Raw genomic sequence first — 27185 nt, forward strand, 5'->3', positions numbered from 1 at the left:
CAGCTTCCACTTTCTGATATAGCAGAATTATGTGTCCATATCTCAAGGGGGAAATCCAAAACTCAAAAAGGGCCTAGAGATCCTTCTCTCCTCAGAGTAAACAAATCTGCAACTGGATCAGTAAGTAGGGCTGAAATCGGCAATATGCTTGATGAATTCAAAACTGACATCTTAGGGAGTCTTAGCAAACAATTGGACACCCTTAAGATCCACAATAAACAGAAAGTAGAAGCTGAGGCCTTGGCCATCTTTTGCCCAAAGTGTAGAAAGAAACATGCTCTAAGGGAATGCCCCTTGGATGCAAAAGTTGTAGAAACATGTGTAATCTGTTCAGAGAACCATGAGACCAAGGATTGTCCTTCAATCCCTGGGCTCAAAGCTGTTTTTCAAGAAGATCCAAGTACACTTGAATCTCTCTGTTTTGTTGCAAGGAGACCTTGGCAAGGGCAACAAAATCAAGGGTTTAACAACTCTATGAATTTTCAAACCCCACCAAATTGGAATCCTTGGCAACAACCTTGGCCCCAACCTCAAAATTCCTTTCAATCATGGGTACAAGGTATGCAAAATCCTTATGGGAGATTTGGTCAGTTCTACCAATATCCTCCATCTTTTCAAAATCAACAAGCTCCGCAACTTCCAAATCAAAGTCCACAACTATCATTGCCATTCCCTCAACAACAACAACCTTCTCCACAAAATCAAAATTCTCAACTCTTGCTTCCATCCCAACAGAAGTCAAATCAACTTCCTTCTCAGCCATTTCCAAACCCCAATAATAAAAACCCTCAAAATGCTTACATGATGGAAGGTCAACCATTCCCTACCTATATGATTGTTCCTCTTAATGAAGTACAACTCAGATCAGGTAGAGTTCTAGATAAACCTTTTATAAATACTCAACAACCAAGCATTTCTAAGGAAGAGTCTCTTGAAGCCAATAAGGGTTCTGAAGTTGCTCTTCAAAACCCAAACACTCAAAAAGAAAAAGAAAAATAATCAACCCCCACAACTCCCATAGTTGAGCAACCTACATCTCTATCCACACCTCCTTTTCCTGAAAAATTACAAATAGATAGAGGAGTGGAAAAACAAATTTGGTTGCCTGACTATAACTTTCTAGATGAATTGAAGAATGTCTGTATCAAGATTCCCTTGTTACAAGCCATTAAAGAGATTCCCATTCTAGCAAAGACAATAAAGGAGTTGAGCCTTAAAAGACCAGGAAGGAAACCAAGAGATACCAGAAGGATCCACCTGGTAGGGAAAATTGCAGACATCATGATGGGAAAGATTACTATGCAGAAATATGTAGACCCCGGTAGTCCTATTGTCAAAACACATATCAATGGGATTGAAATCCCAAATACTTTGATTGACTTAGGAGCCGCTATCAACATTATGAGTAGACAGACCATGGACCAGTTAAAACTTCCTAACCTTCTCTTTACACCTACTTTACTGCAACTTGCAGATCGATCAATCATTAAACCTGATGGTGTATTGGAAGACATTCCAGTCTCCCTAGACTCTTGGGAATATCCAGTTGATTTTATGATTTTAACTCCCAAGAACAATCTAGGAGGACATCCTCTTATTTTAGGAAGACCTTGGTTAGCGACCGCTGATGCTTTTATCAGTTGTAGGTCTGGGGACATGTATATTTCAGATGGTAATTCGACAAAGAAGTTCAATCTGTATCCTCCAGCGAAAGCAATTACAGAAATAGGAGATAATGAGTGGGTTGATGATGAAGATACTATACAACCTGTCTTTACCATTTCTGAGATTAGTGAAGATAGTCAAATTCTGAACACATTAGAAAACTTTGAACCATCTTCAGAATATGACTCCACACAATTTCAGTTGGATTCTGACATTGAGTGTCTATCATCTAGACAGATGTCTCTTTTCTCTATGGAAGAGTTTGGTAGTTCTGCCATTGAAAATTTTCCAGGAAAAACATTGAATATCAACAAAAACTTGGAAAAATCACAACAGGAAGAGCTAACCAAAGTCTTGCAAAAGCATTCTACTGCATTTGCATGGGAGTATACCGATATCAAAGGTATTGGTCCTAAGACTTGCATTCATCACATCTATATTGAGGAAAATAGCAGACCAATTAGACAACCTCAAAGAAGGATGAATCCAAATCTTAGGGAAATAGTGAAAGAAGAGCTCCAAAAGTTACTCAATGTAAACTTCATTTACCCCATTTCAGATAGTCGGTGGGTTTCTCCTTTGGTTATAGTACCTAAAAAGAATGGTAAATGGAGGGTTTGCATTGATTACAGGGAATTGAACAAAGCAACCTTGAAGGATCACTTTCCTTTGCCCTTTATTGATCAAGTATTAGATACTTTAGCAGGCAAAAAGTATTTCTCGTTTTTGGATGGTTTTAGTGGTTACAATCAAATTCAGGTAGCACCTGAAGATCAGGACAAAACCACATTTACTTGTCCATGGGGAACTTTTGCCTACCGAGTACTTCCTTTTGGATTATGCAATGCACCCGCTACATTTCAAAGGGCTGTACTAGGAATCTTTTCAGATCTAATCCATGATTGTGTAGAGGTCTATATGGATGATTTTACAGTTTACGGTAATACATTTGAAGAAGCCTTAGAAAATTTGGAAAAAGTACTTATAAGATGTAAAGAAACAAATCTTTCATTAAGTCATGAAAAATGTTTTATGATGTTTACTGAAGGGATTGTTTTAGGACATCATATTTCAGGAGATGGAATTAAAGTTGATAGATCAAAAGTTGAAGTCATCTCCAAGTTACCTATTCCAAATTGTCAGAAAGATGTTAGAAGTTTTCTTGGGTTTACTGGATATTATAGAAGATTTATTGAAAACTTCACCAAGATAGCATCTCCGCTCTTCAAATTACTTACAAAAGACTGTGAATTCAAATGGGAGCCTGAGTGTCAATCTGCATTTGAAACTTTAAAGACTAGAATATCTGAAGCACCCATTTTGAGAGGGCCAAATTGGAAACTCCCTTTCCACATTTCTACTGATGCTTCAGATACAGCTCTAGGAGTTGTCTTGGGACAAAAGGATGTGGTCCCTTATGCCATTTACTACACCAGTAAAAATTTGACTCCCACTGAGTTAAATTATACTGTGACTGAAAAAGAGTTCTTAGCCGTTGTTCATGCAATCAACAAGTTTAGACATTATATAACCGGCTATGAAACTTTTGTCCATACTGATCATTCTGCAATTAGATATCTTATGAACAAACCTGTTACTAATGGCAGAGTTACAAGATGGCTTTTACTTTTACAAGAATTCAATATTACTGTGTTAGATAGACTAGGGAAACAAAACACAGTAGCTGATTTCTTGTCTAGAATCCAAAACATTAACGAAGATTCTCCTGTAGAGGATAAGTTTCCAGATGAATACTTGTTTGCAGTAACTACTAAAACTCCTTGGTATGCAGATATTGCTAACTATTTAGTTACAGGGAAGCTACCTCCACACTTATTTCCTAATGAGAAAAGGAAAATCATTCAGGAGAGTTCACATTATTCCTGGATTTCTAATGAATTGTTCAAAATAGGGCCAGATTGTGTGATCAGAAGATGTGTTCGGGAAGATGAAATACCTGACATCCTTAAAGCATGTCATGATGAACCATGCGGCGGACACTTTGCTGACAAGAGGACAGCCTATAAAATCCTTTCTTTAGGATATTATTGGCCTTCTCTCTTCAAAGATGCAAAACAATATGTCAAAAGGTGTGACAGCTGCCAAAGAGTTGGGAGACCAACTCTTTCAAATGAAATGCCATTACAGCCACAGGTATGCATTGAACCCTTTGAAAAATGGGCTTTAGATTTCATTGGACCTATTAACCCACCATCTAAGCAAAAGAAGTATATATTGGTTTGTACTGATTATGTTACTAAATGGGTAGAAGCAAAGGCATTGCCTTCTGCCACTGAAAATTCAGTTGTTCAATTTCTTTTTGAGGATATTTTTACTCGTTTTGGTGTCCCAAGAGAAATTGTGACAGATCAGGGAAGTCAATTTACATCTAACTTGATGGAGAAGCTGATGGAAGAATACAAAATCAAGCACAGAACATCTACTCCATACCATCCGCAAGCAAATGGTCAAGTGGAATCTACAAACAAAGTTCTTGAAAGCATCATCACCAAAACTGTTCATCTCCACAGAAGAGATTGGGCAGAAAGGCTTCCTGAAGCCTTATGGGCCTATAGAACTACATGGAGGAACACAATAGGACATTCTCCCTATGAACTTGTTTATGGGAAAGAAGTCTTGCTCCCCATTGAGTTCCAAGTCAAGACCTTCAAGATGGCAGTTCAATTGGGGATGAGCCTATCAGAAGCCCAAAAGCACAGAATGGAGCAGCTGAATGAGCTAGATGAGATAAGACAAGATGCAATTTTAAGGACTGATCTAGTTCAACACCAAAGAACTAAGTGGCATGATCGACACATCAAAGAGAGAAAGTTTCAAAAGGGGGATTGGGCACTATTGTTTGATTCCAAGTTTAAGGACTTCAAAGGAAAATTTCAAACTCATTGGCTTGGACCATATGAGATTGATGAAGTCTTTAACAATGGAGCAGTTCGAGTAAAGACTATTGATGAGCTTCAGACTCCTCTCATTGTGAATGGCCACCGATTGAAAGTCTACCACAAGCCACTCTCAAAGGAGGAATTTGTTAAAATCTTCCAAGAAGATTCTGCAATGAGGCTGGTGGAGAAGAATTCTTCTCCTCCATCAGCCTAGTCTTTATTTCTTTCAGTTGAAAAAAGAAGAAGAAGAAAAAATAAAAATAAAAAAAATCTCTTGTATAAGCCTGAAAACCAATCTTGGATTGGCGGTCTTATGTAGAAAATATAAGGTGAAAATCAGGGTCACCTGACACTTTATATTTTCCAAATAAAAAAAATCTCTCTTTCTCTTTCCATCTCGTCCGCCATTTTGTCCATCTCATCCGCCATTTCATCCATCTCATCACCTCCATTCCACTTCATTTTTTTCCTTCCAGTTCATTCATTCCATCTCATTTCTACCAATAAAGTCCCTCTCAGGACTATTCCATTCAGTTAAGTTTGTTCTAATCATCTATGTGCAGGCAGAAAAGTGTTGTAGTTTCCGCAGCTAGGAAACCGTTTCCGCAGCTCATACCAAGTTTCCGCAGCCAGCACACTCTGTCTCTGCAATCAAAGCAACTCTGTTTTCAAAAAGAAAAATTTACAGTCAGAGGTATCATCATCATCAAAGGGCAGCAAGGATACATAGCACCTACAAGGTCAGAAAGCAATCAAAAGATAGCCACCATAATCAACAAAGGGATCAAATGCAAACGTATGAAGGTATGTTCCAAATCTTTAACCAATAGTTTAATGTCATTAATGCATGGTTTTCAAATCGTGGTAGGAGTCACTTAATGTAATGATTGAGAAGATTATCCCACTCCTTGTCCACTCCTCGTCCATAATCACGCTTAATCCACCTCATCACCCTCCTAACGGTCCCCTAATTACTATTGATTCAAACTTAATACGGGCTGCTCTTCCATTAACTACTTGTACCTCAGTGACATATACCAGTGTACTACGGCTCTACATGTGATCATTTCCGTAGCCAAGTGTACGTAGCCACCCGACGCTTAAGGATTTGGCTGTTGCTTCATCTACTCATATCTCCATTTCTCGCATGCATAAACTCATTGCCGTATTGTTCTCTACTCTCTCATACCACTGTTTCCATTCTCGTTTTCATACACCACTCTCGTTTTTACTGTAAACCTCTCTGTTTTCTTTTTCCTCACCTCTCTGTTCAAAACCCCGATCACAAGTTCTGCGCCATACCGTTTATTACATTACGGCTACTCTGTTACAGCCGTAATTCCCCTGTTTTTCCCGTAAGCATTCTCCTCAAGCGTCCATATACCACTGTCAGAGCTTCAAGTAAAACTGAGAGCCGAAAATGGGGAAATTGTTAAGAGCAGAACCGGAGGGTTTGAAATTTTTAGAGGGTTACCCATAGACAAAGGAAGCACTACAGAAAGCCAAATGGTTGAATTTCATCCAGAAATTTAAAGGGTACAATAAAGAGGTGACAAAGGCATTTGCCCGGTCATTTAATGTAAATAATGGAAATACCGTGGAGGTAGGAGACCTGCAGTTCACCATAACAAAGAGCACCTTAGCCACAACAACCGGTTTGCCTCAAACAGGAGAACGCTGGTTCAAAAACAGAACAGTTGAAGATCAAGAGTGGAAAAATATGCTCAAGAATCCAGGTATGGATACCTCCATTTTCATTAAGGGAATTCCTGTACATGTCATTAAGGAAGAGTGGACTTCATTACTGTTGCTTGTTCAAAAATTTTTAACATGTGAAGGCCGCTTCGGTACCATGTATGTATACCATGCAAGAATCATGATGCACTTTATGGATGACCATGCTATCAACCTACCTTATTTCTTGTTAGCTAGTCTAAGGAAGATGAGTGCCACTATTCAGAAACACGTGGGAAACATTGAACCCCACTTGTATCATCACGTATCCTTTTTAATTTTCAACTGCTCCTCAATTAAAATTCTCTACATAAAAATGTTCAGTCAATTTAATGTCTTAAATTGCTCTACATAAATTATCAATCCTTTTTAATTTGAAAAATGGGCTTTAGATTTCATTGGACCTATTAACCCACCATCTAAGCAAAAGAAGCATATATTGGTTTGTATTGATTATGTTACTAAATGGGTAGAAGCAAAGGCATTGCCTTCTGCCACTGAAAATTCAGTTGTTCAATTTCTTTTTGAAGATATTTTTACTCGTTTTGGTGTCCCAAGAGAAATTGTGACAGATCAGGGAAGTCAATTTACATCTAACTTGATGGAGAAGCTGATGGAAGAATACAAAATCAAGCACAGAACATCTACTCCATACCATCTGCAAGCAAATGGTCAAGTGGAATCTACAAACAAAGTTCTTGAAAGCATCATCACCAAAACTGTTCATCTCCACAGAAGAGATTGGGAAGAAAGGCTTCCTGAAGCCTTATGGGCCTATAGAACTACATGGAGGAACACAACAGGACATTCTCCCTATGAACTTGTTTATGGGAAAGAAGTCCTGCTCCCCATTGAGTTCCAAGTCAAGACCTTCAAGATGGCAGTTCAATTGGGGATGAGCCTATCAGAAGCCCAAAAGCACAGAATGGAGCAGCTGAATGAGCTAGATGAGATAAGACAAGATGCAATTTTAAGGACTGATCTAGTTCAACACCAAAGAACTAAGTGGCATGATCAACACATCAAAGAGAGAAAGTTTCAAAAGGGGGATTGGGCACTATTGTTTGATTCCAAGTTTAAGGACTTCAAAGGAAAATTTCAAACTCATTGGCTTGGACCATATGAGATTGATGAAGTCTTTAACAATGGAGTAGTTCGAGTAAAGACTATTGATGAGCTTCAGACTCCTCTCATTGTGAATGGCCACCGATTGAAAGTCTACCACAAGCCACTCTCAAAGGAGGAATTTGTTAAAATCTTCCAAGAAGATTCTGCAATGAGGCTGGTGGAGAAGAATTCTTCTCCTCCATCAGCCTAGTCTTTATTTCTTTCAGTTGAAAAAAAAAAGAAAAAAAAAAAAAAAAAAAAAAAAAGAAAAAAAAATCTCTTGTATAAGCCTGAAAACCAATCTTGGATTGGCGGTCTTATGCAGAAAATATAAGGTGAAAATCAGGGTCACCTGACACTTTATATTTTCCAAATAAAAAAAATCTCTCTTTCTCTTTCCATCTCATCCGCCATTTTGTCCATCTCATCCGCCATTTCATCCATCTCATCACCTCCATTCAACTTCATTTTTTTCCTTCCAGTTCATTCATTCCATCTCATTTCCACCAATAAAGTCCCTCTCAGGACTATTCCATTCAGTTAAGTTTGTTCTAATCATCTATGTGCAGGCAGAAAAGTGTTGTTGCAGTTTCCGCAGCTAGGAAACCGTTTCCGCAGCTCATACCAAGTTTCCGCAGCCAGCACACTCTGTCTCTGCAATCAAAGCAACTCTGTTTTCAAAAAGAAAAATTTACAGTCAGAGGTATCATCATCATCAAAGGGCAGCAAGGATACATAGCACCTACAAGGTCAGAAAGCAATCAAAAGATAGCCACCATAATCAACAAAGGGATCAAATGCAAACGTATGAAGGTATGTTCCAAATCTTTAACCAACAGTTTAATGTCATTAATGCATGGTTTTCAAATCGTGGTAGCAGTCACTTAATGTAATGATTGAGAAGATTATCCCACTCCTTGTCCACTCCTCATCCATAATCACGCTTAATCCACCTCATCACCCTCCTAACGGTCCCCTAATTACTATTGATTCAAACTTAATACCGGCTGCTCTTCCATTAACTACTCGTACCTCAGTGACGTATACCAGTGTACTACGGCTCTACATGTGATCATTTCCGTAGCCAAGTGTACGTAGCCACCCGACGCTTAAGGATTTGGCCGTTGCTTCATCTACTCATATCTCCATTTCCCGCATGCATAAACTCATTGCCGTATTGTTCTCTACTCTCTCATACCACCATTTCCATTCTCGTTTTCATACACCACTCTCGTTTTTACTGTAAACCTCTCTGTTTTCTTTTTCCTCACCTCTCTGTTCAAAACCCCGATCACAAGTTCTGCACCATACCATTTATTACATTACGGCTACTCTGTTACAGCCGTAATTCCCCTGTTTTTCCCGTAAGCATTCTCCTCAAGTGTCCATATACCACTGTCAGAGCTTCAAGTAAAATTGAGAGCCGAAAATGGGGAAATTGTTAAGAGCAGAACCGGAGGGTTCGAAATTTTTAGAGGGTTACCCACAGACAAAGGAAGCACTGCAGAAAGCCAAATGGTTGAAGTTCATCCAGAAATTTAAAGGGTACAATAAAGAGGTGACAAAGGCATTTGCCCGGTCATTTAATGTAAATAATGGAAATACCGTGGAGGTAGGAGACCTGCAGTTCACCATAACAGAGAGCACCTTGGCCACAGCAACCGGTTTGCCTCAAACAGGAGAACGCTGGTTCAAAAACAGAACAATTGAAGATCAAGAGTGGAAAAATATGCTCAAGAATCCAGGTATGGATACCTCCATTTTCACTAAGGGAATCCCTGTACATGTCATTAAGGAAGAGTGGACTTCATTACTGTTGCTTGTTCAAAAAATTTTAACATGTGAAGGCCGCTTCGGTACCATGTATGTATACCATGCAAGAATCATGATGCACTTTATGGATGACCATGCTATCAACCTACCTTATTTCTTGTTAGCTAGTCTAAGGAAGATGAGTGCCACTGTTCAGAAACACGTGGGAAACATTGAACCCCACTTGTATCATCATGGACTCATTAGAATTTTAATTGAGGAGCAGTTGAAAATTAAAAAGGATACGTGGGAGAAGTTTCTAGTTAGAAACCATTTTCAAGAGGTAGCTGAAGCCTCTAGCAGCTCTCCTAGGATACCAAAGAGAAGTAGGAGAAGAGGGAAAGAAACTGCCCAAGAAACTGCTGTAGAAGAAACTGCCCAAGAGACTGCTGAAGAAACTGTTCAAGAAACTGCCCAAGAAATTGCTCAAGAAGAAAGGAAAAAGGGAAGCAGAACTAAAAGACAAAAGAGGGATAAAGGGAAAGCCATTGTGCAAGAGTCATACCCTTCACCTGAGCCCTCAATTGAAGAAGACTCCCAAACACTAGCTGATAGACTTGCTCAACTCCATGCTACTGCCCTCTCAAAGAAAAAACAAAAGGAAAAACAAAGTACCTTGCAAAAGCAAAAGAGCACTAGTGCCGTGAGAAGGAGCAGCAGACTACAAAGGAAAATGAGGGTCACTAAAGACAAACAACCACATTTTATTGACTTGGGAGAAAGTACACCTGAAAAGGTTGCTACCCAGCGTGATTTTGAATCAAGTTCCCCACGTGTTGAGGTCACTCCTCCACGTGAAGAAAGCCCATTTCAGCAAGACCCTCAAACAGAGTTTGAATATGAACCAAGTCCAAGAAGATCACCTGACATTGACCCTGACCAGCAGGAGGTGTACAATTACTTGGAAACCTTAGAGCAATCAGCTGCCGATCCTAGCACTATCTTGCCTCTTGATCAACAGGTTCAATCTCTAAAACAAGAAGTGTTCGAGCTAGAAGTCCTGAATCGCCATATTAAACAGGAAAATGAAGCATTGAGAGAACAGATCAGGGTGGACAAAGTTGTCCACGACAACACAATGCTTCACTTGGGTCTTTGGCAGAAAAAGAATAGGAAATTGAAGAGGAAATGCAAGAAATTGAGCAGGGCCTTGATTAACTTGAAATTTAGGTGTTTGGTTATAAAACCAAGAACAAATTTGGCAGCAAGAAGAAAAAGGAGAAGGTTGGATGTCTTGGCAGAGGCATCTGAGCATATGGACTGAAAAATCATGACAAAGTTTTGGTTGCATGAGGACATGCAACACCTTCACAGTGGGGGTATGTTGAGCCTCAAACCTGCACTCATTTACCCATCCTCCCAATAGCCTTTTCCTACTCATTTCCTTCTTTTGTCATCATTTCCTTCATCAACTTGTTCAATTCATTGCATTATAGGACTTTTTAACATGATTTGCTAATTGTGCTAATGATTGACTGTTGGTTTAGATTTTTGGTTCAAGTGCTGCAATTCCGCAGCTTATACAGGGTTTTCGCAGCCGATCTCTGATTCCACAGCCGATCCCAGATTCCGCAGCCATTTTCTTATTTGCTATGCTCCAGGTGTCCTCCAGGGGAAAGAGCCACATGGGCAAGTTTGTATGACTGTGTACATGGTGCGTGTGCTGTCAGCTCAGCCAAACTGGTCGTCTACACCCCTGGTCAACACGGAGGTAACTCTGGTCAAACGGCAAGGTTGCAAACGGTGGCACGGCTCTGCGTGTTCAGGTGGAGCACGGAACGCACAACTGGCCTCTTCTTTAGCCACGAAGACTACAGGGGACAAGAATCCAACAGCGGATTTATCAACCACGATGACCGTTTCCTAAATCCGTGCACGGTGCTGCTGAACGTGTCTTTTGCACAGCTGTTAGTTAGCTTAGTTTACGCACAGAACAGTTTGTGTTTCTGCTATAAATAAAGCGTTTCCACACGCTGATTAGTTAGCCTTTAAGTTAGTCTTTTGCTGTTGTTATTCAGTTTGTAAAACTCTGTTTCAAGACTATTTTACACAGCGTTTACGCTCCCCACTTTATTTTATTATGTGCTGATTTAATACCAAGAAGACAGTTCTGCTCTTACCTGCGTAGCTGATCTTTTTAATTGGTTGAAGTGGATGGAGGGCCCCTGTCTGCTACAACCATTGTACAGTAGCTTTTAAATTTATTTTCCTGCATTTCTTTTTTCTAATTTCCCATGTATATTAATGTACAGTTTGATTTCTGCAATTTTGATTTCTTTTGACATGTATATTATTGTACAGTTTGAATTATGCTGCTTTACATTTCCGTACTTTTCATGACTGATCAGTGTGTGTTTTTGCAGCTTTATTAGGAGCCCGGGACAGTGTGCTTTTCCTTCTTTTTATCACTAGTGGCATTTGAAGTTGTCTTATCTAAACTGCTGACTTTTGCTTTGATTTTCATTAGTTTCCTTGCTTAGTTTACTTTATCAAGTTTTGTCAAGTTGCTAATCTCTTGATGGTTCTTTTTATCATAATTCACTAACTTTTATGGGACCAAAACATCATTTAATTGCAGCTTGGTTTATTTAGTTTTAGACTCATATTGCTAATTCACTCCTAACTCTTTTTCACATGATCAATTTAGCTAAAGGCAGAATGTTAAGGGAGAATTAAGTAGTGTGATTTGTCACTTAATTTTTGCATTGCTTTAGATTCAATAGAGGAGTTAGAGTAGTGTTCTTGCTTTCAATTGAGTTAATGTAGATGTCATTTTCATTCTTATCAGCAGTAAAGGTATTGGACTAGTTCCATTGGTCTTTTTGTTTGATGCTTTACTTTCATTTGAAGCTTTAATTTCATTCCAAGTTATTGTTCAAGTTTTCTCTTTAAATTTCAAGAAGCATTTAGAAATCGCCACATACACACACATTCACTCACTTGTTTATAACTTCATCACATCACATTAGGAAGATAAGTCAAACATGAACTAGAAACGACAAAAAGAACTAGGAAAGGTTACTTAAGTATATATTGTACACTTCACTTCATCAGCTTACGAGCCCCGGGTTGACAATTTATGATAGCAATTTAGACAACACTAAATTGACCAAGCACAAAGGTTCAACGAGTTCGAGTCCTAACTCCCCTGACCTCATTAGGGACATGCAAAGAAAAAAAGAGAAAAAGAAGACCGCTCTAATACCACTAATTTGGATTTATGTAGGAATGCAACAAAATATAGATATACACACACATAAACATAGAGATGCATTAGAAATAAAATGTAATTTCATTAATATCAAAGAAATGAAATATGCTTACATATAGAAATGGAAATAAACTAACTCAGACGATGGTAGCTTATCCCTTAGAAAATATGTGGTGGCTACATGTCTCTAAGCTATGCTACAATAAGGCTCAGAGGCCTATTTATTATTGAGAAAAAATGGAAAACCATAAACATCCAAAAAATTAACCCTAAGAGATGAAGCACCAAAATTGTGGGCCCCATTTGCATAAATTGGTACATCAACTTCCCGAGGTCATAACTTTGGCATACGATCTCTGTTTGGCTATCATAATACCTCATTTCTAAGATCTCAAAGAGGAGGCCAAAAATGAAAAGTGAATCCAATTTGGGACTTTTCTGGTCTCATCGTTTTCCCTAAAATGTCTTTTAGTCCCTCAAAATGGCTCCAGAAGTTTAGGACCCAAAAACTACCAAAAATAGTAAGTTGTGCTACAATTAAGGAAACTAAAAAGAAACAACGGTGGGGGTCCAAGTGAAATAGGTGGGTGGCCACCAATATCCACCCAGATCAACTCTCTTGGAAGATTTTGTTAATTCAAGGGCTACCCATATCCCTACAATTTGGTGAGCAACCTCTCTACATAGAAGCTTATATGAAATAAACAGCAGAAAAACATGCAGAGTACCATAACTTCCCCAAAATCTAATATAAGTAAAACTTTATTCAAAGAACCAATCTCCAATTCTCAATAAACAATCCATGGTGGCTAAAGAAATTCTAGGAGGCTTGGAACCAAAAATGTCTTGGTAAATAGTAATCACAACAAGATGGTAGATTTGGTAAAAATGGTCAAAGTAATTCTCTTGCCAAAATTTATTGTGATAAATGTAAATGGGAAGAGGGTCAATAAGTGTCCATTTCCATCCCATTTCTAGATAATCTAAAGAGAAACATATGGCATCCATTACGAAGGCTAACATATAAATGAGATGATCATGGGTGGATGTCTTTTTTGTGCAAAAAGAGAGAATATGCTTGGTGTTGGCTTAATGGGACCTAACCCAAGTTTGGAGTTATTTAGCCAAATAAATCCTTGTACTACTAGTCATTTCAAAAATATCTTGCGGAGCGTGGACTGAGGTCTCACCCCAAGCAGTCTGGAGGGATGCTGAAACCAAGTTTCTGCACCCTTTAGATGTCTGAGGGGTCAATTTAGTCCGACTGTGAATATCTTCATGCAGGTCACTTCGCGCCTTGTTATACTTGACTTCGCGCGGCCCTAACTAGGGGTTGAGCGGCTTTCGCGCTGCTAAAGCGGCGATCTGCGCTATTTCCCCAAGTCACACCACAGATCTTACTTATCCCCTTATAACAGCTATTTATCTTGACGTAAACAGATAATTTATATTATATTCACTTATTCAAGACATTCATATAAGTTCATGCATTAAATAAACAATAAACTTGCAATTCATACCCAATATACTTCAATGCATAAACAGGAAAAGATACACATAATTATTGTAAAACTTCTGTTTATTAATGCTTTAATTGCTTATAGACTCAACCTAACCTACACATTCAGTTACATGGGTCCGTGCACTCAGCTGCAGACCGCTAGGCCTCTACGCACTAATCTGCAGAGCCTTTTCCTACTCTACGACCCAAAGATTCGACTTTACACTTAGACTCAATTCTTCATCATTAGATCTTATATTGATTATTGATTCTTATTTTACACTTAGAGCCTCACTATATTTATACAATCCCATGGTCCACGGACCATGGGTAAAACTTCTCAAGCCGACACTACATTACAAAAGTAAGGGCAGACAACCCTATGACTCAATTACGACTTCGCGCTCTGCGTCCACAAATCACGAAGTCTTTACATCGGATTAGTCAAAACTTGGGCTTTAAGCCCCAAAACTTGCCTTGGGGGGGATCCCGCACCCAACAGGCCCCCAACACAAACATCGTGACTTACCCTTGAGTCACTCTGTCGGTGCGGAGATCTTCGCACAGAGACCCCCCAACTTTGCTCGGACTGTTGCAAGGTCGGCAGTGCACTGAGCGATTGCCTACTGTATCTCTTGGACGCATTATTCAGAGACCGCAGTGTCTGAACTGCTTACCTGTACCTGCTCCTATGTCCCTTGCATCTACGCGAGCTTGCCTTCAATTGTTGTTATGATTATGAAGGCCTCGTCGATCCAAGGCTGGACACATGCCTTCAAAACCGCTTCTCTATGTCACACTGCATCTACATTCTCCTTAAGCGCTTTGGCCTGTTGCATCCACGCGAGCCTATATTTAAGGGCCACCATCTGTGTGGTCCCTTTGACATTTTCATACTGTTGTTGTAGCTCACACGCCTCTATTTCTAAGCATTGTATGTTCGGGTCCTCCTGCAAAGTGGTGAGGACCTTGAACGATTCTTCCAACATTTTGGTGCAGTCCTTCACTGCATTGCTGATCTCCTCCATCCCCGATGTAATGGCGCTGGCACAATGTTCCCTTACCTCTGGAGGAGTTGGAGGTTGTGCCTTCAACCGCAGCTCTGCGATCTAGAGGTTTTGCTCTAGCTGGACCTTGGCCATCTCTTCTCGTGCCTCGTACACTCGTGCTACTAACCTTTGGATGCGGGCCTTTACTGGTGCCTCTGCTAGGATGGCCAACTCAGTTTCTCGCCACAACCTCGTCACACTACAGGCTCATTTGCTCCATGTTGATTCTTTATTCACTCAACACTTGTAGCACGTGGCCCTCCCTAGCCCGTAGTTCTGCAATTGCTCTGTCCTGTAGGACATAGAGTGTCTCCCGAGGGAGTGCAACGATGTTGATTCCTACCCCTTTCAATGCACTGACCGTAGGCCTGTCAACCTCATTTGCTGTAACCAATGCCCCTTTTGGCAACACTATTGTGTTGGTCATGTGGGCACGCAACATTTCCTCAGCCATGACCATTCCTACTGCGAGACTAGTCGAGAGAGTACCAACCTAGGGAGTGCGCGCCTACAACTCCTAAATCTGTGCCCGCAGGGCCCCGAATGCAATCTGATTCTCCTCCACCAACTGCTGGAGGGCCTCCACGGTGACCTCGCACACCGTCTCCCCTATACTGTGTAGATCTCCCTCAGTGAGGGTGATCGGTTCGAAAGAAATCTTAGACGCTTTCAACTTCTTTCACGACCCCACCTCCTCTCTTGGGCGTTGGCGCTTTAACTGTGTAGATGTTGTTTCTAAGTCCGCACCACCCTCCTCTGTCTCTGTCTCTATTTCTTGTTCTTGCTCAGGTGAAGGCGACTTCTAACCCTCGCGCTCCTTCTCTGCTGCCTTCTGTACTTCTGATGCAGCCTTCACAGTGTCCCGTGCCTCTTGCACCTATGTTGCCGCTGCCTCTTTTCTTCTTTTCTCTGCCAACTACACCATCCACAGTTTTGTCTCCTCCTCCTCCCGTTGTGCAACAAACTTTTCCATTTCCATCATGGAGAGGGCTGGAGCACGCCACACCGGCGGCCATGCCTCAATTACATCGAAGATAACATCATCTGTGGCACGATATGGTAGTTCATTCGACTTCTTCACGGGGTCCTTATGTGCCCTGATGTAGACGTGATGGAAGTTTGCCTTGAACTCCATGAATATTTGTAGGCTATTGTAGACAGTGGGCAATAATAGCGGCTTGCTGTTAATCCCCATTCTCATGTTCATCTCCATGAACACCTAGAATATTTTACTATCTCAGATTTGGTGTGCGTATTTAGTGGCCCACAGTGAAGCGTACTTCGCGGCCTCTGGGAAATCCCTCGCAATTGTGGGGAACTGGTTATCCTCAGGCAATTCCCCAGCCACCAACACTATGAATAGCAAAAGCCATGCATAGTGGAAGGTCTTCCCCTGTTCCTATGCCTCGCGGAAATTCTCCAGGAACTCCTTGCACAAGAATTTAGACCAGTTAAACTGGACCCCTTCTACGCACTGCTCGGCAAGTACAACCACTAACGCGAGCACCTCATCCGCGCGGCACTTCTGCATGACCTTACATGCTAGTATCTGAGTCAAAACTCTGATTGCCTTGTTTTTGATGCTGGAGATCACGTAGCCCGTATTTTTCTTCTCCAACTTATATTTCTTTTTCATGGCCTCCGCGATAGCCAAATCACTACTTTTACCCTCCGAAATGTCTGCTATGTCTTCCCCTTTACAAGGGAGTCAGGTAATTCTATGGATTAGGTGGTTCGTGATGGGGATGGGCTCCTCCAGTGACAAACACCTATCATGCACAAGGAAAAGCAGTTTCCTGATGACAAAGATAGTTATTCGGGTGCGATGGTAATGTGGCACCTAGAGCAGGTTCAACAACCCTGCCTTTTTGACTCCACATAACCACTTGCATGGCTCCAACTCTATGACTCCCACCGCGATGTTTTGCTTTGGCTTCATGAGCTGTGTGTTTTCCAAGTGTGGGAACTTTCAATAGTTTGCGAGGTCCCAATCTTCAAACTTCAGACTTGGCACCTGTCCCAAGTGCGCTCCTTCAAAAATGATATCGTCAGGTAGTAGCGGAGTCTGTAGAGAGCTCTTGCTCTCATCTAGGTCCTTGGGCACCTTTTCCTTCCCCTTCCGCGGAGGAACATACGTGGACAACCTGGTTAGAGGGTCTGCGCCCTCAGTTTCTTCCTCCATGTCTTCGTCCTCATCCTCTTCTATTAGGATGTCCTCAAGTTCGTCCTCCTCCTCATTAATTTCCAAATTAACCGCCTTCCCTTTTTCTTCCATGGTCAATTTAGTTCTCGGCGAGTTTTGAGGGGACATGGGCATCGAAATCATGGGCTACTTATCTTTCTTGGGTCTCAGCATGCGTGGTGATTTAGGGATTTCCGCAACTATCCTGGTGCTCTCAGGGGCATCCTCTACTATCATGGCCTGTGCGGCCTCTTTGGCGGTCATTTCTCCAATTTCCCTGGCTTCTTCAGACGCTGCCATTTTGTTTGTCCAGAAATCTCTCAACTGCTCAACCGAGTGCTCAAACAATGCTCTCAATAGGTTAAATAGGTCTCGATTCAGAATACTCTGGGTGCACGATAGCTCAATTCTCAAATGACCAAGTGTTGTTTGTTGGGCAACCCTTTGCAATTTATAGTGCCTTTTGAATTCAAATTCGACCGTTCCCCCCAAATCTGGTCCATTAATGCTCCCTTAGCGACAGATTTTCCCAAAATCTCTCCTTAAATTCCTATTTCCCGCTCCATTTGGTCTCAAACCAAGCATCACATCGTGAATAGTGACTACAATAGCCACTTTCCAGCCAACCCGCATGGCAGTGCAGCCACCCTTGCGTTGTCGCGGACCCCAAGACACTTCGCTCCTGTGCGCAGCTGATGAGCCCCAAAAATGGATAATTATTTGGGCTCATTCAACCTCCTAATTTGACTTAATCCACCATTCTCATTAGTTTATTGCATGTTTTTTATTATATTTATGCTAATAGAGTGAATTTGGTTAGTCATTATGCCAACAAGTCTAATGGGTGCTTTGTGTAGCCTTTTTGGTCAATTTGGAGACAAAATTGAAGGTCTTAATGAGCACTTGGCAGCCAAATTCGTGGGAAGACAAGGGAGAGGATTTGTAGGAAGGTGTCCCCTTCATTTATGGGCCCTTACCTCGAATTCTCCACCATCAGCTCGGAGTTCAAGGGCCACCGAATCAGTCAACACAAGGGCAGCCAAGCAAGTCAAGTAGGACTGCTGTTAACTACAAGTCTTGGGCAGCCGAGTCCCTAAATTTTAGGAGGACTGTTGGGTCCTCAAATTGTATAAATAAGAAGCCTTAGGGCCTCATTTTGGTTAGCCAGTGGATGTTAGCTAGTTAGCCAGTAGATAGTAGCTAGTGGTTAGTCATTTTGTAGCCATTAATTAGCTAGTTTGTAGTTCGATTTTTATGCAATAGATTACCTTTGCTTTCAGCTCATGTTCAAGCTCTTCTTGTTGACAGTTTTGATGTAACTCTTCATTTCTTGATCAATAAAGATGAATCCAGCTTTGCACCAGCTCTAAATATCTCTTAGGAGGCTGTAGCTCTTGGGGTTGGGCCCATCTCAAGTGCCCAGTACCTCCTTCGTTTATCTTTATGTGTTTGCTATGTTCTTAAAATAAAATCTGCTATTTAGATTTAGATCTTGCTTCGTTATTTAGATTTCTTTTGATGGTTAAAGTAGCTGTTTATGTTTAGAATATATTGGTAGGATAATAACAGGAAGAAGCTCCAAAAAAGGGTCAGCAAACGCTTTTGGTTTCACCTCTTCCTTATTGGATCAGGGGCTGGAGTTGAAGTAACCATGCTGTCCCAAACAAAAACACTTTCTTTGCTTCACCATGCAATCATTAGTGTTTGAATCTCGTTCGTAGAACTTGATATCAGTTTGGATGCATGCTTAGGTTTATGATCACTTAGTCTCATAGTTGTTTCACATGGTTTCACTGCAAATAAACTTATGTTCATTTCCTTTTGCTGTTAGGTCAGATTAGAGTGAAGTAACTACGTCATAGGTTTTATAACTAGATCTTTGTTTTCTTGCATGTCTTTGTTTGTTCAGTTTGAAAAACCACTTGCAGACTACCTGTTATCCTTCCTTACCTGCCCATACACTATCCAACCTACCTGTTTCATCCTTCACTCAGAACCCTTACCTTACATTTACCTCATTCGCTTACTTTGCCATGATTCTCATCTTCTTGTGCAACATCATCTCATCCCTCCTTGAACAAATCTCACCATCTACACCTTCTCCTCAACTCCATTCCCCAAGTCCTGGACCTCTTCACACCCCTATTTCACCTCCATACTCATTCCATCATCTTTTTCCCTCCATCCATGCTCCAAAATCCCATTTCTGAACATCCTGTAGAAGAATTACAGAACATCCTGTAGAAATCCTAAACATCCTGTAGAACCCCTGCAGACTTCCTGTAGAAGCTCATAAACATGGTTTCTTGGCAGCCAAACTTTGTGAGACTCTCTGGAAGGGTGTTAGGGACCCCTTAGACCCTCTCTGAACCTTCCCAACCTTTCCCAAGCATTTCTCCTCCTTGATCCACCTCTGCACAGTCAAAAATAGTTAGAAGCACATGCATGATAATTCCAACAACTTAATCAAAAATACAAAAAGATGTTTTCTTCAGATAGAGGTAGTCTAGACACATGTATTTTACCTTCATAGAAGTAATAGAATCTCTTTCAGTATTTTGCATGCTCTCCTTTGCGTCAGTAGGACTAGCTGGTAGAATTAGGGTTTGCTAGGGTTTGCGTTTCTTTTTGGCTTTCAGTTTCTTTTTGCAATTAGATTAGCTTCCTTTGAGTTAGCTTTCATCCATCAATTAAAAAGCTTCTTCTAAGAGCTCATAGAAGTTGGCTTAAGCTCCTAGTGGACTTGTGCCAGCTGACCAAGTGACAGCTGCGGCAAGAGCTAGTACTTGTGCATACAGCACCGTCGCTTCCAAGTTTGTTACGAACTACCGGGTTGATAAAATTAAAGAAGGGAGTTCCAGGAGTTGTAGCATTATTGCTACAATATTGGAGCCCACCATCTTTTTGGCGCCGTTGCTGGGGAAGCGTCATAGTATTGGTGATTGCTGCTATTCTTCTATTTTCCACTCCAATCTTCTGCTAAGTAGTTTATTTCATTTCCATTATGCAATTTCATTTATGCAAAAGTAGATTAGCATTTCCTGCTTTCATAGATTAGCATTTCAATTCCGCAATTTCATTTCTGCATGCGTAGATTAGCATTTCAATTCCGCAAGCGTAGACTAGAATTTCATTCCTGCAATTTCATTTGAGCAAAATAGATTAGTCCTTTCCTGCTTTCATTTCAATTCTGCATGTTCATTTTAGCAAGATAGTTAGTTGCAGTTCAATTTATTTCAGTTTTGCAAGTAGAAGTAGAAAAAAGCAAAAATCAACCAAAAATATTTCATTTCATGCCTTGTAGGAGTAGAGATAAGTTAGAAAAATGATTGCACAACACCCCCACTGCTTCACACAGCCAACATTCTCTCTTCTTCGATGGCTGTGATTAAAGAACCCTTAGGTGGACAGCAAGACATATTTGAAGAACCTCTAGGGGAGAAGAAGAAGAAACCATTCCTCTGGAGCAAATGGCTACAAGCAGAAATGTTGGGAGCAGTCCCTTGTCCAAAGATGAATTTGAAGATCAGATAGAAGATTTCAAGAGTGATATGAGGCAGTTTCTTGCCATGCAATTGGATACCCTGTGGATCAAAAAGAAGCAAGAGGAAGCCAAGAGGGCTTTGGTCATCTTTTGTCCTAGGTGCACTAGAAAGCATCCTAGGAACGAATGTCCAATGCACTCCCTAGAAGTGTGTTTTTTCTGTGAAGAATACCATCCTACAAATCAGTGCCCTTCCTTGCCTGGACTTAAAGTTGCATATCAAAGAGTTAAAGGAGCCACTGAACCACTCTATCATATGAACCAAAGGAAGCCGCCTGGACCTAGATCTTACCAGCAGGAGCTGCAAGGGACACCTGAGACCTATTATGACCCCTACCAAGCCACTTTCATGCCTTCTTGGGGTCCCCCTGCTCATCCTTCCTGGTTCACACCTCCTCCTTGTTCCTTCATAGATCCATATTATGCCCAACCAGTTGCTCATTCATTTCACTCTTATGCTCAGCCACAGCCTCAGTGGAATGCACCTTATCAGGAGTGGAGGCCCCAGTACAACTCTCATCCCGCTCATTTTCCTCCACCACCTGCTCATCCACAACCATCGCCTCCTCCTCCACCAAGGCAACCCCAAATGCCTACCCAACCACAATGCCATCCATCTCCATCTCAATTTCACACCTCCACTCAACTACCCGTACCATTTCCAAAGCCATACAATGGAGTAGCTCAACCCAATTGCAAAGCTGAGGCACAACATGTGCAAATGACTCCTTTTGAGCTCAATGATGTTCACCAAAGCTCAGGAAGAGTGTTGCAAAACAGAGATTATATTGACAACATTGAAGGACCAAAGGAAAAAGAAGATTCCAAAGAGGAGATCAAAGAACCATGGGCTGCACTTGATGAAGAGAAGAGATCAGAATCAGAGATCGAGAGAGTTCCTTCATGGTTACCATCAAACCCTCCATGTACTCAAGATAAAGATCAGCAAAAAGAGGAAGATGAGAAAGTCATGTTAGAAGGTGACATGAAGAATGATCCAGATCAGCAAAAGAACCAAGGATATCAAAGCTATATTGAGATATGGTTTCAGACGATCACTAAGTTGCAACGGTACTCTCTTTCTCAGCTATGTTTGATCCCTTCAAAGTCAGATCATTTGGTCTCTAAAGTCCGGATAGTTGTCCAAGCATGCATTTCAAGCCTTCACATCATTTTTTCTCTAATCTCGATGTGCACATGGCTCCATTGGAAGTATTCTTATACTTGAAAATGATTTTGTTTTTCAAGTAGGGTAGGGTAGAAAAAAAAAAAGAAAAAAAAGGAAAAAAGTAAAGAAATGAAAAAAATGGAAATAAGAGGAAAAATCTAAGGTGAAAACCTCCTCGGAGGCGCCTCAGATTGGCTCATTGATTGAAAACCTCCATGAGGCGTTCAATGGGTTGGAAAGAAGAGAAAATAAAAAGGAATAAGATCCCTGGGTGAAAACCTTCCTTGGAGGCGCCCAGGGCAGGCAATTAGGGTGAAAACCTCCATGAGGCGCCCTAGTTGTTTTTCAAAAAAAAAAGAGAAAAAGAAAAAGAAAAATAAAACTAATTTCCATTGGCTAATTGCAAGTTGCAAGAAGGACGTTTCATGACAGGAGGAGCACTCAAATCAAGGTTAAAGGAATTTTTCTTGTGCCTTCTACAGGAAGCTCTATATTTCTACAGGAAACATCCTGTAGAACCTTTGGACGAACCAAATTCAAGTCTAAAATGGAATCTGATGGTGGGAATCTGTTGATTAGGCCTACAAGCACTTGTGTGTCCATCCCTTGCCTTTCTCCATCATTTTTTCCACCTCATTGTGCTTCTCATTGTGCTTCTACAGGAACTTCCTGTAGAAATTGTGGGAAACTAGACATGGATTTCAAAAAGTGGTTTGGCGAACATGGTAGCTTCCTCAAGGGTTCAGAAGTCCTCATGCAATCTTCCAACTCCTCCTCCATCATCTCCATACCTACATCACAGCCCAAGCTCAGTTTTTCCTTCCATGCAAACATTTGCAAAAAGCCTTGAGGCAAAAATCCATAGAACAAAATTTGTTTTTGCCACAACTTGAAAACCATGCATCCATTTGACAAACCGTTTTATGGGGAATTGTACAAGGGTGATGGCAACATGCTTGAGCAGTTTCAACCAATTCTGGTGCACGGTTTCCAAGAAATCAGCCTCCATCACGATCAGCCATTTTTGCATTTTCTCCATAACCGTGCATCCATTTCAAAACCTGTTTCATGGGGAGATGCACATGGGTGATAGTAACCTACCCAAGCAGTTTCAGCCGATTCCGATGCACGGTTTCCGAGAAATCGATCTCTGAAATCTTCAGCCATTTTCCATTTTTTCTCGAAATCCGTGCATCCATTGATCACGATTTTGCTATGGGAGATGAATAATGATGATAGGAACATGCTCAGCAAGTTTCAGATCAATCCGGTTTACCGTTTGGGAGCAATGGCGAAAACAAGTTCTGGTTCTGTGTCATTGCAGCAGCAGCAGCTTGAACGTGCAGATCTGAACGTGGAAACAAATGCATGCAGCTTAGATCTGGTCAGAGGACACCTTCACAAGGAAAAGCAATCAAAAATCATCAGCCAAGCCCTCATGCAACCAAAGGATCCAAGCATGCATCAGCAGACCATGAGCATGCAGCAGCAAAAAGCTTCACAAGCAGCCGTTTGACTCCAGGTACGTGACTAAACCTTGTTCATCTATTGCATGAATCTAGTCTAAGCATTGCATGAACGAATGGAATGGTGAAATTAAGCCACGAATATAGGAAGGTTAACTTGACGTCCAGTTCTCTAGCACTCACGAGCAAATCACGCAGCATGCGTGGATAGTCATGCACGTGAAATTAAAAAAAACACAGACAGTGTGGGTAGTCTAAACTCCAGTGCAACTGATGGATGAGATTTCAAGCAGAGAACAAATAGTTAACCACTGCAGTTCATGATAGCACAACAGTTCATATGGGCCAGATTATCTTGATTGAGATTTTATTACGTTATGCTGTTGCAAAACATGAAATTTCAAAAATGTCTGCCGCATTCAATTCAGGTTATTCAAAGAGACTAAACATCGAAACAGAAAATTCTGATAGTTCATCAGAGGGTTTTATGAACCACGGATATGGCAGAAGCAGTGCCTCTAACGTAGAGGAAGGTCAAAAAATGGAAGGACAGGGCCTGGTTTCAAGCTACTTGAGAAATGATCAACGTAAGTTATAAAGGACGACTTCCTTGAGCAGTGATTCATCGGAGTCAGATGATGCTACTCCTACTATTGAGCTACATAGTGAGTTGAAACTTCTATTGCAATGCACATTGCCTTTGTTATGGAGTCAAAAGAATGTCCATTGGCTTATGGCTCCAGTCAAGGATGTGAAAAGAATTGTGAAGCTGCTTTTGTTCCTTCTCAGGTCCTCTTATGACTCACAGTATGTGGTACTATCAAATCTGGCAACATTTGTTGCAGCAATGCCCTCCTTATTTGAGCCATTCTTTGAAGATTTCTTTGTTCAATCTTCTGATACATGCCATATGCGAGCAATCAAGCTGGAGATCTTGTCTCTCATTGCAACAGAATCATCTATTCATACAATATTGCTAGAGTTTCAGGACTATATTAGGGATCCAGATAGAAAGTTTGCCGCAGATGCAGTCTCTGCAATTGGATGATGTGCTAAAAGACTTCCATCTGTGGCTTTGACTTGTTTGAAAGGTCTCCTAGCGTTGGTTAGACAGAGCTCTATAGCATTGCAGGGAAGCAACCAACCAGGGATTTGCATTTGTGACTCTCAAGACTGTGGAGGCTACTAAGTGAGCTCGTGAGGAACCAAACAAAACCATTGATGGAAGGATTGTTACTGTGAAACTTGCAGTTGAGGGACAGAGAAGATTGTGTATATATATTGCAGAAATAACAAGGGTTACATCTCGGATCTATATTCGGATCTGTCTAGACATATCACAACGAATATATGTGATACTCAGCATACCTATGATTAAAGGAAATATCTATGGATGTATAAACCTAGGAATATGTATGAACATCATCTTGTCAACCTGCAAGTGTTTTCATCAAAGAGATGAAGTTGAAGGATCTGTCCTATGATCAAGGATCTCAGCATACAATTTATATTACCTGCATACATCAGTGTGAATCGTAATTTGATATCTCTCAATGAGTATTTGAAATAAAATTCCACAGTTGCAATCACAGTTTAGACACACATGGAGATCTAACCTTCAGGTAGACTTCATGGATATGATAAAGAAGCAAAAATGAGGGTCTCAATGATGATGTAATAATGGTGCAATAATGAGGACAACCTCAGTCTCAGCGTTGGAAGTCTTGGCATAATTACATTCATAGCAAGATCAAGATCTCAATGAAGCAATTTCAGATTGAAGGGAAATGCTGATTCATAGCAGTGATATGTGAGCAAGTCATATTTTCTCTTCCCTTGATCTATCTTATGTTCTGTTCTGCTTCTGTTATCAATTTTTAGCAGAGTTCAAATCCAAGATTGAGAATGCCATTTGATTCAGTTAAAGGCCTGGAAACACTTTTTCCCATCCAGCTTTGGCATGCAATATCTATTCTCGGGAAGTTCATTGTACTTGTGTGCTGTTATAATACATTAGACTTTCCATTTGTGTTGGATTCGTCAGCTTTCAGGCAGCAACACAGTTCAAGGAGAAGGCACCCCCAGCCAAGCGAGCAAAGTCAGAGAAAATTGGTTCTACAGGAAGTTAACAGACTGTTTCTACAGGAAGCCAGCGAACTGTTTCTACAGGAAGTTTGAAAAGAGGGAAGCCAAAGGAGGAATCGGCTGAGATGTTAGCCAAAGAAGCCACCAGGGCCATCAAAGATGAGGAGAGAGATTAGTTGCTCAGAGGATGAGCAACACTTTCAGTAGGGGGGTGATGATGAGCCCCAAAAATGGATAATTATTTGGGCTCATTCAACCTCCTAATTTGACTTAATCCACCATTCTCATTAGTTTATTGCATGTTTTTTATTATATTTATGCTAATAGAGTGAATTTGGTTAGTCATTATGCCAACAAGTCTAATGGGTGCTTTGTGTAGCCTTTTTGGTCAATTTGGAGACAAAATTGAAGGTCTTAATGAGCACTTGGCAGCCAAATTCGTGGGAAGACAAGGGAGAGGATTTGTAGGAAGGTGTCCCCTTCATTTATGGGCCCTTACCTCGAATTCTCCACCATCAGCTCGGAGTTCAAGGGCCACCGAATCAGTCAACACAAGGGCAGCCAAGCAAGTCAAGTAGGACTGCTGTTAACTACAAGTCTTGGGCAGCCGAGTCCCTAAATTTTAGGAGGACTGTTGGGTCCCCAAATTGTATAAATAAGAAGCCTTAGGGCCTCATTTTGGTTAGCCAGTGGATGTTAGCTAGTTAGCCAGTAGATAGGAGCTAGTGGTTAGTCATTTTGTAGCCATTAGTTAGCTAGTTTGTAGTTCGATTTTTATGCAATAGATTAGCTTTGCTTTCAGCTCATGTTCAGGCTCTTCTTGTGGATAGTTTTGATGTAACTCTTCATTTCTTGATCAATAAAGATGAATCCAGCTTTGCACCAGCTCTAAATCTCTCTTAGGAGGCTGTAGCTCTTGGGGTTGGGCCCATCTCAAGCACCCAGTACCTCCTTCGTTTATCTTTATGTGTTTGTTGCGTTCTTAAAATAAAATCTGCTATTTAGATTTAGATCTTGCTTCGTTATTTAGATTTCTTTTGATGGTTAAAGTAGCTGTTTATGTTTAGAATATATTGGTAGGATAATAACAGGAAGAAGCTCCAAAAAAGGGTCAGCAAACGCTTTTGGTTTCACCTCTTCCTTATTGGATCAAGGGCTGGAGTTGAAGTAACCATGCTGTCCCAAACAAAAACACTTTATTTGCTTCACCATGCAATCATTAGTGTTTGAATCTCGTTCGTAGAACTTGATATCAGTTTGGATGCATGCTTAGGTTTATGATCACTTAGTCTCATAGTTGTTTCACATGGTTTCACTACAAATAAACTTTTTTTCATTTCCTTTTGCTGTTAGGTCAGATTAGAGTGAAGTAACTAGGTCATAGGTTTTATAACTAGATCTTTGTTTTCTTGCATGTCTTTGTTTGTTCAGTTTAAAAAACCACTTGCAGACTACCTGTTATCCTTCCTTACCTGCCCATACTCCATCCAACCTACCTGTTTCATCCTTCACTCAGAACCCTTACCTTACATTTACCTCATTCGCTTACTTTGCCATGATTCTCATCTTCTTGTGCAACATCATCTCATCCCTCCTTGAACAAATCTCAACATCTACACCTTCTCCTCAACTCCATTCCCCAAGTCCTGGACCTCTTCACACCCCTATTTCACCTCCATACTCATTCCATCATCTTTTTCCCTCCATCCATGCTCCAAAATCCCATTTTTGAACATCATGTAGAAGAATTGCAGAACATCC

The sequence above is a fragment of the Pinus tabuliformis genome, chromosome X (genome assembly GCF_031772625.1).
Source record: "Pinus tabuliformis cultivar Carrire ecotype Pingquan chromosome X, CPIR1, whole genome shotgun sequence".
NCBI classification, from domain to species: Eukaryota; Viridiplantae; Streptophyta; class Pinopsida; order Pinales; family Pinaceae; genus Pinus; species Pinus tabuliformis.